Raw genomic sequence first — 16,363 nt, 5'->3', positions numbered from 1 at the left:
AGTTCCTTTAGAAGTCAAACTAGATCGGCCAAGTAAAAGACCGAAAGTTTGTGGGGGCAAAGGCCCCAAAAGTCCGGTAGGTATCCTAGAAGGGACTGATTGAGGGTAAAGGAGAAAATCATTTAGGGCTGGTATATCAACCGCAGCACTGCCGGATGTTGAAGATTTGCGGGAAAAGATGGATTTTGTCCCTGGCTTTGTTGAAGGGGACCTGGCGAGTCCCCTGCTTGGAGTTTCCTGAAAGTGGTTTTCCTTAAATATCAAATTTAGACTTATACTCTGGCCCAATGCATTCCCCTACAGCAGCCGGGGCAGATTTTTGGAGGTTTTTTTATTAGCTTTTTTAGGGCAATCCCTTTTTAAATGGTTCTTATCCCCGCATGTAAAACATCCCTCATTTCCCTTTTTAAAGCAAGCAGCCATTGTCTCAGCTAGCATTTGCATTTTTGAGTTTCTGATCCTAGGTCGAGACAAGCCTTCAAATAATCAATAATAGTCCCTGTCTCACGAGTTGGGGCTATAGCCTTTTGACATTCCTGATATGCATTTTCATAAGCAAGTAATTTTTCTAGTTGCCTTTTAGCTTCTTCTCCGATTACAATATGGGAAATAGCAGTTTCTAATCTAGTTAAAAAATCAGCATAAATTTCATTCAGTTCAGTTCAGTCACTCAGTTGTGTCTGACTCTTTGCAACCCCATGAATCGCAGCACGCCAGGCCTCCCTGTCCATCACCAACTCCCAGAGTTCACTCAGACTCACATCCATCGAGTGTGTGATGCCATCTAGCCATCTCATCCTCTGTCATCCCCTTCTCCTCCTGCCCCCAATCCCTCCCAGCATCAGGTTCTTTTCCAATGAGTCAACTCTTCACATGAGGTGGCCAAAGTACTAGAGTTTCAGCTTCAGCATCATTCCTTCCAAAGAAATCCCAGGACTGATCTCCTTTAGAATGGACTGGTTGGATCGCCTTGCAGTCGAAGGGACTCTCAAGAGTCTTTTCCAACACCACAGTTCAAAAGCATCAATTCTTCGGTTCTCAGTTTTCTTCACAGTCCAACTCTCACATCCATACATGACCACTGGAAAAACCATAGCCTTAACTAGACGGACCTTTGGCAAAGTAATGTCTCTGCTTTTGAATATGCTATCTAGGTTGGTCATAACTTTCCTTCCAAGGAGTAAGCGTCTTTTAATTTCATGGCTGCAGTCACCATCTGCAGTCATTTTGGAGCCCCAAAACATAAAGTCAGCCACTGTTTCCAATGTTTCCCCATCTATTTGCCATGAAGTGATGGGACCAGATGCCATGATCTTCGTTTTCTGAATGTTGAGTTTTAAGCCAACTTTTTCACTCTCCTCTTTCACCTTCATCAAGAGGCTTTTTAGTTCCTCCTCACTTTCTGCCATAAGGGTGGTGTCATCTGCATATCTTAGGTCCTTGCAATATTTTAGTGTAGCTACCTGTAGGCTCCCCTTGAGGAGTAATTCTATCCCAAGCTTCAAGGGCCACTGTTTTTAATTGTTCATGCAACAAAGGAGGGCACTGTATTTGAGCTTCTACAGCATCAAATTGCCTGGTGCCAGTTAACATTCCAAAAGTAATTTGGTTTGGGGGAGTGCCAGCTCGAGAGTTTTTGTTAGTATGATCTCTGGCTATATCTTGAAACCACGTTGTGTATTGAAGATATTCTCCTGGTTTAAGGAGAGCTTTTATTAAAGTTCACCAATCATAGGGAATAAAGGTTCCAATAGAAGACACCATAGCATTTAGAATTTCTCTAGTAAAAGACAGATGTGGGCCACACATAATTACAGCCTTTTTCATTTGTTGCATGTGAGAAAAGTTAATACCTTCGTATTGAGGTATTATTTGCCCTTGAGCATTAGCATTTCTTAAAACTGAGAAGGTGGAAAAAGCATCGGCTTCAGAGACTTGTGATTGCAAAACCATCAATTCAGAGAGCCTCTGTCATGAAGGAGAGTGAGTAGGTAGCATTTTTTTTTTTTTCAAATATGAGTTTGTGCTAAGGATTTATTATTATTATTATTATCCAGAAAAGTGTTGCCAGTTTTGGTGTCAAAAAGTGTCTCAGGAGAGTCGTTGTCAGAATCATTCAGTTCAGTTTAGTCGCTCAATCCTGTCTGACTCTGTGACCCCATGAATCACAGCAGGCCAGGCCTCCCTGTCCATCAGCATCTCCCAGAGCTCACTCAAACTCATGTCCATTGAGTCGGTGATGCCATCCAGCCATCTCATCCTCTGTCGTCCCCTTCTCCTCCTGCCCCCAATCCCTCCCAGCATCAGGGTCTTTTCCAATGAGTCAACTCTTCGCATGAAGTGGCCAAAGTATTGGAGTTTCAGCTTCAGCATCAGTCCTTCCAATGAACACCCAGGACTGATCTCCTTTAGGATGGACTGGTTGGATCTCCTTGCAGTCCAAGGGACTTTCAAGAGTCTTCTCCAACACCACAGTTTAAAAGCACCAACTCCTCGGTGCTCAGCTTTCTTCACTGTCCAACTCTCACATCCATACATGACCACTGGAAAAACCATAGCCTTAAGTAGACGGACTTTTGTTGGCAAAGTAATGTCTCTGCTTTTGAATATGCTATCTAGGTTGGTCATAACTTTCCTTCCAAGGAGTAAGCGTCTTTTAATTTCATGGCTGCAGTCACCATCTGTAGTGATTTTGGAGCCCAAAAAAATAAAATCTGACACTGTTTCCATGGTTTCCCTATCTATTTGCCATGAAGTGATGGGACCAGATGCCATGATCTTCGTTTTCTGAATGTTGAGCTTTAAGCCAACTTTTTCACTCTCCACTTTCACTTTCATCAAGAGGCTTTTTAGTTCCTCTTCACTTTCTGCCATATGGTGGTGTCATCTACATATCTGAGGTTATTGATATTTCTCCCGGCAATCTTGATTCCAGCTGTGTTTCTTCCAGTCCAGCGTTCCTTATGACGTACTCTGCATATAAGTTAAATAAGCAGGGTGACAATATACAGCCTTGACGTACTCCTTTTCCTATTTGGAACCAGTCTGTTGTTCCATGTCCAGTTCTAACTATTGCTTCCTGACCTGCATATAGGTTTCTCAAGAGGCAGGTCAGGTGGTCTGGTATTCCCATCTCTTTCAGAATTTTCCACAGTTTATTGTGATCCACACAGTCAAAGGCTTTGGTGTAGTCAATAAAGCAGAAGTAGATGTTTTTCTGGAATTCTCTTGCTTTTTCGATGATCCAGCAGATGTTGGCAATTTGATCTCTGGTTCCTCTGCCTTTTCTAAAACCAGCTTGAACATCTGGAAGTTCATGCTGCAAAATGACAGGATACTGAAAGGGGAAGTCCCTGGGTCGGTAGGTGCCTAATATGCTACTGGATATCACTGGAGAAATAACTCCAGGAAGAATGAAGGGATGGAGCCAAAGCAAAAATAATACCCAGTTGTGGATGTGACTGGTGATAGAAGCAAGGTCCGATGCTGTAAAGAGCAATATTGCATAGGACCCTGGAATGTCAGGTCCATGAATCAAGGCAAATTGGAAGTGGTCAAACAGGAGATGGCAAGAGTGAACGTTGACATTCTAGGAATCAGAGAACTAAAATGGACTGCAATGCGTGAATTTAACTCAGATGACCATTATGTCTACTCCTGTGGGCAGGAATCCCTTACAAGAAATGGAGTAGCCATCATGGTCAACAAAAGAGTCCGAAATGCAGTACTTGGATGCAATCTCAAAAACAACAGAATGATCTCTGTTCGTTTCCAAGGCAAACCATTCAATATCATAGTAATCCAAGTCTATGCCCCAACCAGTAACGCTGAAGAAGCTGAAGTTGAACAGTTCTATGAAGACCTACAAGGCCTTTTAGAACTAACGCCCAAAAAAGATGTCAGAATCATTAGGTTCTAGCAAAGGAGAGACTTTTGGATTCACGCCTGTTGGCAGAGAAGGAGCATTTGGAGCAGCCGGGGCAGGGCTTGTAGGAAAATTCTGAAGTATTTTGTTCTAACTGGGCCTTTTGTAAAGTTTCATCATCTAATTCATATTCATGTAATAAGTGTTCTGTCTGTTGTTGAATATCGGGAGGGCTAGAATTGCCTTGAAATGGCAGCATTACAGCTTTAATGAGAGCCCACAGGGGCCAGAAATCAATTGGAATATTTTTTCCCCGTGTGGTGGCTCGTTCAACATTCTCTTTGACCTGGTGCCAAATTTCTAAATCAAAACTGCCTTCATCAGGGAACCAGGGATTATGTTCAACTATTGTTTGAAGGCAAGCCTCTATTTGCTGGTGCGAAACCGAAAATCCCTGAACTTTAAATTAATGATGAAGTAAAGTAGAAAAATGGGGCTTTCCAGCCGTTTGACGCGTGTCCTTGTACTTACCGACCTCAATAGGCCCTGAGTCACTCCGTCCGAAGTGCCACATGTACCAGGCGCCTGTTCTGGGGGGCCACTTGTTGGGGTCCTTTAATGGACCAAATCCTGGTGATCCAGAGTCGACGATAAGAAAGTGAAAGAAAGGAAGAGGCTAATATTCCCTGCGTTTACACAGAACACCAACAAAGCCCTTGGATAGAGCTTGTTCCACTCACATAGGCACAGGGCGCCCTCTCAAGAAATCTTAAGAGGTCTTGGAAGCCCGGGCAAGAAAATGAGCTTGGCAGGCCTCCGCGCTCCATGGACTCAGCCAGAAAGAGAAAGAGAGAGAGAAAGAAGGGCACGGGGACCCAAGTCTCTGGTGGCACAAGGGTGCCTTATTGAATTCTGTGTGAGTAATATATACTATATTACAAGGTAGCTTCTTCAGATAAAGATCAAAAGACCAGACTTTACAAGTTACCAAGGAAACAAGGAGCCAGAGAGCCCATAAAGCCAAAGGGCAATCTATATCAAAAGAGGGCTGGAAATAATCCCTTTCACCATATGGAAAAGCTAATGAAGGAATCCTACGCAAGAATCCCATCTCTTTGATCTCAGTCCTGGGAGTGGCTTGCCACTCTGCTCACTCCTATCAGGAAATGACAAGGAACAGAAGGCTCAAGAGAGATAGGAAACAGCACACAGGAATCCTCCTCTATAGCACAGCATAGCACAGGGAACTCTGCTCAGTGCTCTGTGGTGACTACGTGGATACGTGCATGCTCGGTTGCTTCGCTCATGTCTGATTCTTTGTGACCCTATGGATTGTAGCCCGCCAGGCTCTTCTGTCCATGGGATTCTTCAGGCAAGAATACTGGAGTGGGTTGCCATTCCCTTCTCCAGGGGATCTTCTCGACCCAGGGATGGAAGCTGCATCTCTTGTGTCTCCTGCATTGGCAGCTGCATCTCTTGTGTCTCCTGCATTGGCAGCTGCATCTCTTGTGTCTCCTGCACTGGCAGGGGAGTTCTTTATCAGTCGTGTCACCTGGGAAGTGCAACCTAAATGGGAAGGAAATCCAAAACTGAGGGTATATATGTGTACATACTGCTGATTCACTGCTGTATGGTGGAAACCAACAATATTGTAGAGCAACTGTACTCCATAACAGAAATTTTTAAAAATAATATTTATGTCCACACAAACTCTGAACATGAATGCTTATAACAGCTTTACTTATGATTATCTAAACTTGGAAGCAACCAAGATGTTTTTCAAAATGGGAATGAATAAAGAAATTGTGGTACATCCATGCAATGGAATATTATTCAGAGATTAAAAGCTACCAAACCATAAAAAGACATGGAGGAAACTTAAATGCATATTGCTAAGTGAAGCCAACCTGAAAAGTCTACATGCTGTATGATTCCAACTATATGATATTTTGAAGAGGGCAAACTATGGAGACAGTAAAAATATCAGTGGTTGCCAAGGTTTGGGATTCAGGGGAGTCTTGAGTAGGCAGAGCACAGAACATAGAATCGGGTCCGTTCTGAATGACACTATAATAACGGATGCTTGTCATTATACATGTTCAAACCCATGGAATGTACAACATCAAGTGAACCCCAATGTAAACTATGGACTTTAGTTGATAATAAACTATTATTATTTTATTATTTGAATAATGATTTAAATGTTAAATGTAAATGCTATCAAGGGCTTGCTTCCCTGATGGCTCAGATGGTAAAGAATCTTCCTGTAATACAGGAGACCTGGGTTTGATCCCTGGATCAGGAAGATCCCTTGGAGAAGGGAATGGCAACCCACCCCAGTATTCTTGCCTGTAGAATGCCATGGACAGAGGAGCAGGGTTGCGAAGTCAGACACAACTGAGTGACTTTAACTTTCAAATGCTGTCTAGTTTTTGCTTTATGTAAGTTATTAGTGTATTATTAATATCATTAACTGTAACAACCGCACCTCACTAATGCAAGATGTTAATAACGTGGGAGACTACGCGGAGAGGGAAAGGGACAATAGGACCCAATTTTCTGCTCCATTTCTTCATAAGCCTAAAACTAAGAAGTTAAGTCAGTTACTTAAAGAAACAATAGCTATGTGGAAAGAGGGCAATAAACTCTTTCAACAGACTGTTCGTCTGGTGCGATGGGAGTCTGCTGGGGCGCAGCCTGCGGAGGGTAAGAGAAGTGCTGGCACCTGAACGTCCGATGCTCTGATTTTCCCAGGGCTGGGCTCCGCTGCCCTCCTGTGGAAGGTGCCAGGGGAAACAGACAGGTGACTCAGGCACTGCTTCATGGATCCACCCTGCTGGAGGGATTTCTCAAAGGCAGATGCCTACCTCCAGCCAGGGGCCACCTTCCCCAGAGCTGGACACATATGCCCACCTCCCGCCCCACAGTTCACACAGCCTCTTCATGCCTGGCCCTGGGGAGGGAGGGGTAAGGGCTGGCAGGGTGGATCTTGCCCCACATGGCCAGGGCTGGTCAAGTTATAAATGGGTGCCCTTCCTCAAGATGCTTCAGGTCTTACCTGTCTGAAAATTGTCTCGAGGCTCTGACTGCTCAGACGGTAGAGTCCATCTGCAATGCGGGAGATCCAGGTTCAACCCCTGGGTCAGGGAGATCCTCTGGAGGAAGAAATGGGTACCCACTCCGGTATCCTTGCCTGGAGAATTCCATGGACAGAGGAGCCTGGCAGGCTACAGTCCATGGGATTACAAAGAGTTGGACACAACTGGACAGGTAACACACACACACACACACATAGACACCTATCTTTTAAAGTGTAGTGACTGTGTGGATCACAATAAACTGTGGGAAATTCTGAAAGAGATGGGAATACCAGACCACCTGACCTGCCTCTTGAGAAATTTGTATGCAAGTCAGGAAGCAACAGTTAGAACTGGACATGGAACAACAGACTGGTTCCAAATAGGAAAAGGAGTACGTCAAGGCTGCATATTGTCACCCTGTTTATTTAACTTATATGCAGAGTACATCATGAGAAACGCTGGACTGGAAGAAACACAAACTGGAATCAAGATTGCCGGAGAAATATCAATAACCTCAGATATGCAGATGACACCATCCTTATGGCAGAAAGTGAAGAGGAACTCAAAAGCCTCTTGATGAAAGTGAAAGACGGAGAGTGAAAAAGTTGGCATAAAGCTCAACGTTCAGAAAACAAAGATCATGGCATCCGGTCCCACCACTTCATTGGAAATAGATGGGGAAACAGTGGAAACAGTGTCAGACTTTATTTTTCTGGGCTCCAAAATCACTACAGATGGTGACTGCAGCCATGAAATTAAAAGACGCTTACTCTTTGGAAGGAAAGTTATGACCAACCTAGATAGCATATTCAAAAGCAGAGACATTACTTTGCCAACAAAGGTCCGTCTAGTCAAGGCTATGGTTTTTCCTGTGGTCATGTATGGATGTGAGAGTTGGACTGTGAAGGAGGCTGAGAGCCGAAGAATTGGTGCTTTTGAACTGTGGTGTTGGAGAAGACTCTTGAGAGTCCCTTGGACTGCAAGGAGATCCAACCAGTCCATTCTGAAGGAGATCAGCCCTGGGATTTCTTTGGAAGGAATGATGATGAAGCTGAAAGTCCAGTACTTTGGCCACCTCATGCGAAGAGTTAACTCATTGGACAAGACTCTGATGCTGGGAGGGATTGGGGGCAGGAGGAGAAGGGGACGACAGAGGATGAGATGGCTAGATGGCATCACTGACTCGATGGATGTGAGTCTCAGTGAACTCTGGGAGTTGGTGATGGACAGGGAGGCCTGGCGTGCTATGATTCATGGGGTCTCAAAGAGTCGGACACGACTGAGTGACTGATCTCATCTGATCTGATCTACTAATACATTTATTTATGTATTGACCACACCTTGCAGCATGTAGAATCTTGGTTCCCTGATCAGGGATGGAACTCACACCCTGCAGTGAAAGCGTGGAATCTAAACCCCTGGACTACTAGGGGAGTCCCTGACTGTTTGAGAAGACAGTTCCGTCTGCTGGAATGCTGTAGGTATAAACACAAACCTGCACTGTCCATACCTCTGACGGTGCCCCGTAGACATGATGCCCCACTAACTACCTACCAGCTCCTGGTGGCTGACCCCCTCTGACCCCAGGGAAGTGTCCTCCTCCACACTCAATTGCCCCTGCTTGGGGGACAGGTGATGTCACAAATGACACCCAGAATTCCTGTATGCAGCTTCATCAGCAGCCCTTTGTTTCCTGGGTTAATAGCACACAAATGGACTATTGTTCCACATTTCTATGCATTTCCTTCAGTGAACTGGACTCGATTCTGCTTGAATAGGATGGTTTTCTGTCTATCTTGGGTTCCTGGAGAAGAGAAGCCTTGGGGCGCAGTCCTAAACTTCAGGAACAGATTCCCCATCCATCACCCTCACAGCACTGAGTGCAATGTAGGCCTAGAGAATGTCCAATGCGCATACTTTATAGGCTTTTCCCATTATAAGTAACAATTTAATTCAGGGCAAGAGACATATAAATAATAGTCTCTACTAGGAATTTTCATTGGGTTGAAAATAATGCACTGGGAAATGCAAAATTTGCAAGGTGAGTGCCAAGGATGGTGGGGGAGGGGGACAATTTTCCCTCTTGAATCGGTGAAAAAGAACATACTATTACTTTCATTTTTCTTAGAAAATATGCCTTATCAGTACAGTTCAGTTCCTTAGTCATGTCCAACTGTGACCCCATGGACTGCAGCACACCAGGCCTCCCTGTCCATCACCAGCTCACAGAGTTTACCCAAATTCATCTCCATTGAGTCGGTGATGCCATCAAACTACCTCATCCTGTCATCCCCTTCTCTTCCTGCCTTCAACCTTTTCCGGCATCAGGGTCTTTTCCAATGAGTCAGCTCTTCGCATCAGGTGGCCAAAGTTTGGAGTTTCAGTTTCAACATTAGTCCTTCCAATGAACACTCAAGACTGATCTCCCTTGGGATGGACTGGTTGGATCGCCTTGCAGTCCAAGGGACTCTCAAGGGTCCTCTCCAACACCACAGTTCAAAAGCATCAATTCTTCAGTGCTCAGCTTTCTTTATAGTCCAACTCTCACATCCATACGTGACCACTGGAAAAGCCATAGCCTTGACTAGTTGGACCTGTTTTGGCAAAGTAATGTCTCTGCTTTTTAATAAGCTGTCTAGGTTGATCATAACTTTCCTTCCAGGAGTAAGCATCTTTTAATTTCATGGCTGCATTCATCATCTGCAGTCATTTTGGAGCCCCCCAAAATAAAGTCTGACACTTTTCCCACTGTTTCCCCATCTATTTGCCATGAAGTGATGGGACCAGATGCCATGATCTTCGTTTTCTGAATGTTGAACTTTAAGCCAACTTTTTCACTCTCCTCTTTCACTTTCGTCAAGAGGCTCTTTAGTTCTTCTTGGCTTTCTGCCATAAGGGTGGTGTCATCTGCATATCTGAGGTTATTGATATTTCTTCCAACAATCTTGATTCCAGCTCATGCTTCTTCCAGTCCAGTGTTTCTCATGATGTACTTTGCATATAAGTTAAATAAACAGGGTGACAATATACAGCCTTGACGTACTCCTTTTCCTATTTGGAACCAGTCTGTTGTTCCATGTCCAGTTCTAACTGTTGCTTCCTGACCTGCATACAAATTTCTCAAGAGGCAGGTCAGGTGGTCTGGCATTCCCATCTTTTTCGGAATTTTCCACAGTTTACTGTGATCCACACAGTCAAAGGCTTTGGCATAGTCAATAAAGCAGAAATAGATGTTTTTCTGGAACTCTCTTGCTTTTTCCATGATCCAGCAGATGCTGGCAATTTGATCTCTGGTTCCTCTGCCTTTTCTAAATCCAGCTTGAACATCTGGAAGTTCACGGTTCACATACTGCTAAAGCCTGGCTTGGAGACTTTTGAGCATTACTTTACTAGCGTGTGAGAAGAGTGCAATTGTACAGTAGTTTGAGCATTTTTGGCATTGCCTTTCTTTGGGATTGGAATGAAAACTGACCTTTTCCAGTCCTGTGGCCACTGCTGAGTTTTCCAAATTTGCTGTCATACTGAGTGCAGCACTTTCACAGCATCATCTTTCAGGATTTAAAATAGATCAACTGGAATTACATCACCTCCACTAGCTTTGTTCGTAATGATGTTTTCTAAGGCCCACTGGACTTCACATTCCAGGATGCATGGCTCTAGGTGAGTGATCACACCATCGTGATTATCTGGGTCATGAAGATCTTTCTTGTACAGGTTTTCTCTGTATTCTTGCTACCTCTTCTTAATATCTTCTGCTCCATACCATTTCTGTCTTTTTTGAGCCCATCTTTGCATGAAATGTTCGCTTGGTATCTGTAATTTTCTTGAAGAGATCTCTAGTCTTTCCCATTCTGTTGTTTTCCTCTATTTCTTTGCATTGATGGCTGAGGAAGGCTTTCTTATCTCTCCTTGCTATTCTCTGGAACTCTGCATTCAAATGGGTATATGTTTCCTTTTCTTCTTTGCTCTTCAGTTCTCTTTTCACAGTTATTTGTAAGGCTTCCTCAGACAGCCATTTTGCTTTTTTGCATTTCTTTTTCTTGTGGATGGTCTTGATCCCTGTCTCCTTTACAACATCATGAACCTTCATCCATAGTTCATCAGGCACTCTGCCTATCAGATCTAGTCCCTTAAATCTATTTCTCACTTCCACTGTATAATTATAAGGGATTTGAGTTAAGTAATACCTGAATGATCTAGTGGTTTCCCCTACTTTCTTCACTTAAAGTCTGAATTTGGCAATACAGAGTTCATGGTCTGAGCCACAGTCAGCTCCCGGTCTTATTTTTACTAACTGTGTAGAGCTTCTCCATCTTTGGCTGCAATGGACATAATCAATCTGATTTCGGTGTTGACCATCTGGTGAATATCTCCCAATGTTTCTCTTTCAAACTGTTGATTGAAAAAAAAAAAAAAAAAGCACAACCTGAGAGTTATGCTTTATTCAGTGGACAAAACTGAGAACTCCAGCCCAGGACACAGCATCTCAGATCACGCTGAAGGACTGTCCTGCAAAGGCAAGCTGGGGAGCCAGGATGTATAGGAACTTTTGCAACGAGACCAAGGAGAGGGAACATCAAATGATTCCTGTTAATTAATGCAAACCAGATGTCTCAAGGAATTTCGTGTTTTTCTATCTATGGGAAGATGCAGGAATCTGGCTCGCTGAAATCATTCCAGTCCAGTGCACCTCAGCTGCCTGAGGCCAGTGTCTGGTGTTTCCTCATCCTGAGTCTCCTCAGGTGTACTCTCAGGGTGGCTGCAGTGACCGATGTCCACAACATCCTTTGTTTACCGATATGTTAGTGAAAGTCACTCAGTCATATCCAGTTCTTTCTGACCCCATGGGCTGTGGCCTGCCAGGCTCCTCTGTCCATGGAATTCTCCAGGCAAGAACACTGGAGTGGGTTGCCATGCCCTCCTCCAAGGCATCTTCCTGACCCAGAGATCAAACCCAGGTCTCCTGCATTGCAGGCAGATTCTTTACCATCTGAACCACCAGGAATGGCATATTTCGTTCACATAGTAGAGAAATCCCATCTTCCCCGGCCACAAGGATAACTAAACGTCCCCTTTTAGCTTAGCCTTTCTCCCATCTCAACATCTTCTTGACAAGTATTCATTCAGCCCTTCGAGTGCCAGGCAGGTACTGCAGGGATGAAGACAGGACAGTTCCCAACCTTGAGACACTCAATACCTGATGAGTCAGTAAAACAATGTTTAACATGAGGTGGTACAAATTGTGTTCAAGAGACGTGTAAGTGGAGGTGAACGTGCTTGATTCTGCAAAAGACATCAGGTGACTTTTCAGATTGGTCTTCAGCAGAAATAGTTCTCATTCTTATCATCCAATTACTTCTCTTCTTGTGCACCCAGGAGGATACTATTTGCCAGCTCCATGTATGCAAGGGGGGCCCTGAAACTTGTTCCAGCTGGTGGAAGGTAGGCAGCTCTGACGGATGACATTTCCAGGCTGGTCTGTAAGATATTTTGTACACTGGATTCATTCTCCTCTTCTCCTGTGCCAAATCTGGAGCCACATGTTGGAACTGGTAGCACCTCAGGATGCAAGGAGCCTGGAATGCTGAATCACTGCCTGAGAGGATGCCCTGAAGGGAACACCTGCATCAGATATCAAGTGCAAGAGAAATTTTAATTTCTCGAGCAGTTGAGCAATAGAGGGTGAGGAAACAGCAGGTGGCTGGCCATCTACATGGCAAAACATTTGACAAATGGGTCACCCGCAGAAACTTGGGGGGCAGACTCCATCATGGTTGGCTCTACGGGGCATCACAGGAAAATGAGAAGTTAGAAATGTGCTTTCACTGGAATTGGCTCTGTGAAGGTGATCCAAGAAAGAGATGAGCTCAGGAAGTAGTTGGCTGCTTTGTAAGCAGAAAGTGAAAGGTAATAGAGAGTTTCTCTGGTGGCTCAGGGGTAAAAAATCCACCTGCCAATGTGGGAGACACAGGTTGGATCCCTGAGTCAGGAAGATCCCGGAGGAGGAGATGGTAACCTGCCCTAGTATTCTTGCCTGGAGAATCCCATGGACAGAGGAGCCTGGTGGGCTAAAGTCCACGGGGTTGCAAAGAGTCAAACACAACTTCGCGAGTAAACAATAACACTAGAGAGTCTAGAAATTCAAGAACCGAAAAGGTAACTGTTTCTGGTCCCCAAACAATAAAATATGGGAGGAACGTATAATTTGAGCTGACCTAGTTCTGGTAAACTTTCTGAATGAAATAACATGACCCAAGGCCAGGGTGTGAGTAAGTGTATAGCCTGCCCCTCAAACCCAGTGTCGTCTAAGAGGCTGCTGCATGAGACAAAGCCACGGTCGGGAGGAGGCCGGGAAACAGAGGAGATTCAAGAACAGTGTTTAGGAAAGATCTTACGTGCGGTTACAGGTACATGGAATTGACTGACACAGGTACAGCAGTGTCACTAGATTTCTGAGATGATCGGTCTGCCAGGAACACCGTGTGTGTATGCGTAAATACCGTGTGTGTATGCGTGCTAAGTCGCTACAGTCCTGTCCCTGTGGACACTGTGGACCGCAGCCCACCAGGCTCCTCTGTCCATGCGGTTCTCCAGGCAAGAATCCTGCAGCGGGTTGCCACATACCCCTCCAGGGGATCTTTCTGACCCAGGCATTGAACCTGTGTCTCTTAAGCCTCCTATATTGGCAGGTGTGTTTCTACCCTCACCCAGCACCACCTGGGAAGCCCAGGAATACCATGAGTCTGGAACAAAGAATCTTTTGATTATTGGGGGACTTAGAAAACTTTGAACCCCCAATCTTTCCTAAACAGAAAGTTAGCTCCTGAGGATGTACTGCCCCAAAGAGAACACACCTGAAATCCACTCATGTGGCCAAAGAAGTAGGAGGAAAGAGGAACCCCCAAAGAGTGGGTGATGCCTGGGGCTGTAACCAGGGAGTCCTGGAGACCCAAAGCCAGTTCTGGCCAGAGCTTCCCAGAGTCCAGAGCACAGGGAGGCGTCACCACCATGCCTGTCCTGCAGGGCTGAAGCAGCAGCTTCCAGTCAGCAATGGCTATGACACTTCCTTTCTTCTTTTCACAAATGGGAGGGTTTCATGCAATTCTGTTCTGATTCAGCACTGCAGATTCAATTCAGGGAAGTGGGTGTTAAATAATCCTCAGACCACAGGGACGACACCTAAAGGAGCTTCCCCTGTTCTTCAGGGAGTGGCTGGAACCATTCCGAGATGCTGAGCTCTGAGTGGGATGCTGAAACTGGGTGGGTGTCTGAGTTCTTGGGAAGGAGAGCAAGTTGTATTACCTGGAATTTAAAATAAAGTCAGTGCAAGAAGGGTGGCCAGCAGCAGAAATAATGCTAAAACTGTATTACATTGCTTTATTTTCCTCCTGGAATCCAGGAGACATTTCCTTATTCTTTTTGCAGATGTGTGTGATCTTACAATTAGTTTCAACTGATATAATATGAGTCAGAATGTTGTGAGCGTGCAGTGGCTTATGCTGTTAAATGAATCAAAACCAAAACCTTCCGCCACTTGTACTTTTTCTTCCCTTTCATGGTGCTCTTAGAGGCTATCTTCTGAGGATGGCAGTTCCCCACCAATGGGAGGAGAACTTCCCAGAAGAGCCATCTAACCAGGGACAGCCACATGAGAACGTGAGAGAGTGAGAAATGACTGGTTATTGTGTTAAGTCACTAAGACCTGGGGGTTGTTGTAGCTTTTAGAATTCCTTGCCTGAGTAATACTGTCTTGAATAATGATTAGGAGTTCACGTGGTAAATAAAGAGGAAGGAAAAAAAGTATTTCCAGTGCAGTGAGGACACAGGTGCTGGAGCACGTTCATTAGAGGAGGTCCAGAGGGATGCACACAGAGAAGGCAATGGCACCCCACTTCAGTACTCTTGCCTGGAAAATCCCATGGGCGGAGAAGCCTGGTAGGCTGCAGTCCGTGGGGTTGCGAAGAGTCGGACGTGACTGAGTGACTTCACTTTCACTTTTCACTTTCATGCATTGGACAAGGAAATAGCAACCCACTCCAGTCTTCTTGTCTGGAGAATCCCAGGGAAGGGGGAGCCTGGTGGGCTGCCGTCTATGGGGTCGTACAGAGTCGGACATGACTGAAGTGACTTAGCAGCAGCAGCAGCAGCAGCAGCAGCAGCAGATGGATGCACAGCTCAGTCTTATAGGAAAGACAGTGGAATGACAGCAAAATCAAAAGATAGAGTCTATATGGGCAAAAGGGAAGTTTAAGGTATTATTCTGCAAGTGATGTGGAAACAGAAATTTTAAGTTAAATAAGCAGGGTAACAGTATACAGCTTTGATGTACTCTTTCCCCATTTGGAACCAGTCTACTGTTCCATGTCCGGAACAGTTGTTGCTTCTTGACCTGCATACAGGTTACTCAGGAAGCAGGTAAGGTCATCTGGTATTCCCATCTCTTGAAGAATTTTCCAGTTTGTTGTGATCCACACAGTCCCAGCCAGGCTTCAACAGTATGTGACCCATGAAATTTGAGATGTTCAAGCTGGTTTTAGAAAAGGCAGAGGAACCAGAGATCAAATTGCCAACATCCACTGGATCATGAAAAAAGCAAGAGAGTTCCAGAAAAGCATCTACTTCTCCTTTATTGACTATGCCAAAGCCTTTGACTGTGTGGATCACAACAAACTCTGGAACATTCTGAAAGTGATAGGAATACCAGACCACTTGACCTGCCTCTTGAGAAACCTATATGCAGGTCTGGAAGCAACAGTTAGAACTGGATATGGAACAACAGACTGGTTCCAAATAGGAAAAGGAGTACATCAAGGCTGTATATTGTCACCCTATTTATTTAACTTATATGCAGAGTACATCATGGGAAATGCTGGGCTGGATGAAGCACAAGCTGGAATCAAGATTGTTGGGTGAAATATCAATAACCTCAGATATGCAGATGGCACCACCCTTATGGCGGAAAGCAAAGGACTAAAGAGCCTCTTGATGAAAGTGAAAGAGGAGAGTAAAAAAATTGGCTTAAAACACAGCATTCAGGAAACGAAGATCATGGCATCCAGTCCCATCACTTCATGGTCAATAGATGGGGAAACAATGGAAACAGTGGCTGACTTTATTTTTCTGGGCTCCAAGATCACTTCAGGTGGTGAGTGCAGCCTTGAAATTAAAGGATGCTTGCTCCTTGGAAGAAAAGTTATGACCAACCTAAACAGCATATTAAAAAGCAGAGACATTACTTTGCCAACAAAGATCCATCTAGTCAAAGCTATGGTTTTTCTGGTATTCATGTATGGATGTGAGAGCTGGACTATAAAGAAAGCTGAGCGCCAAAGAATGGATGCTTTTGAAGTGTGGTGTTGGAGAAGACTCTTGAGAGTCCCTTGGACTGCAAGGAGATCCAACCAGTCCATCCTAAAGG

The sequence above is a fragment of the Bos mutus genome, chromosome 20, assembly GCF_027580195.1.
Source record: "Bos mutus isolate GX-2022 chromosome 20, NWIPB_WYAK_1.1, whole genome shotgun sequence".
NCBI classification, from domain to species: domain Eukaryota; kingdom Metazoa; phylum Chordata; class Mammalia; order Artiodactyla; family Bovidae; genus Bos; species Bos mutus.
Note: the sequence above shows the minus strand (reverse complement) of the source record.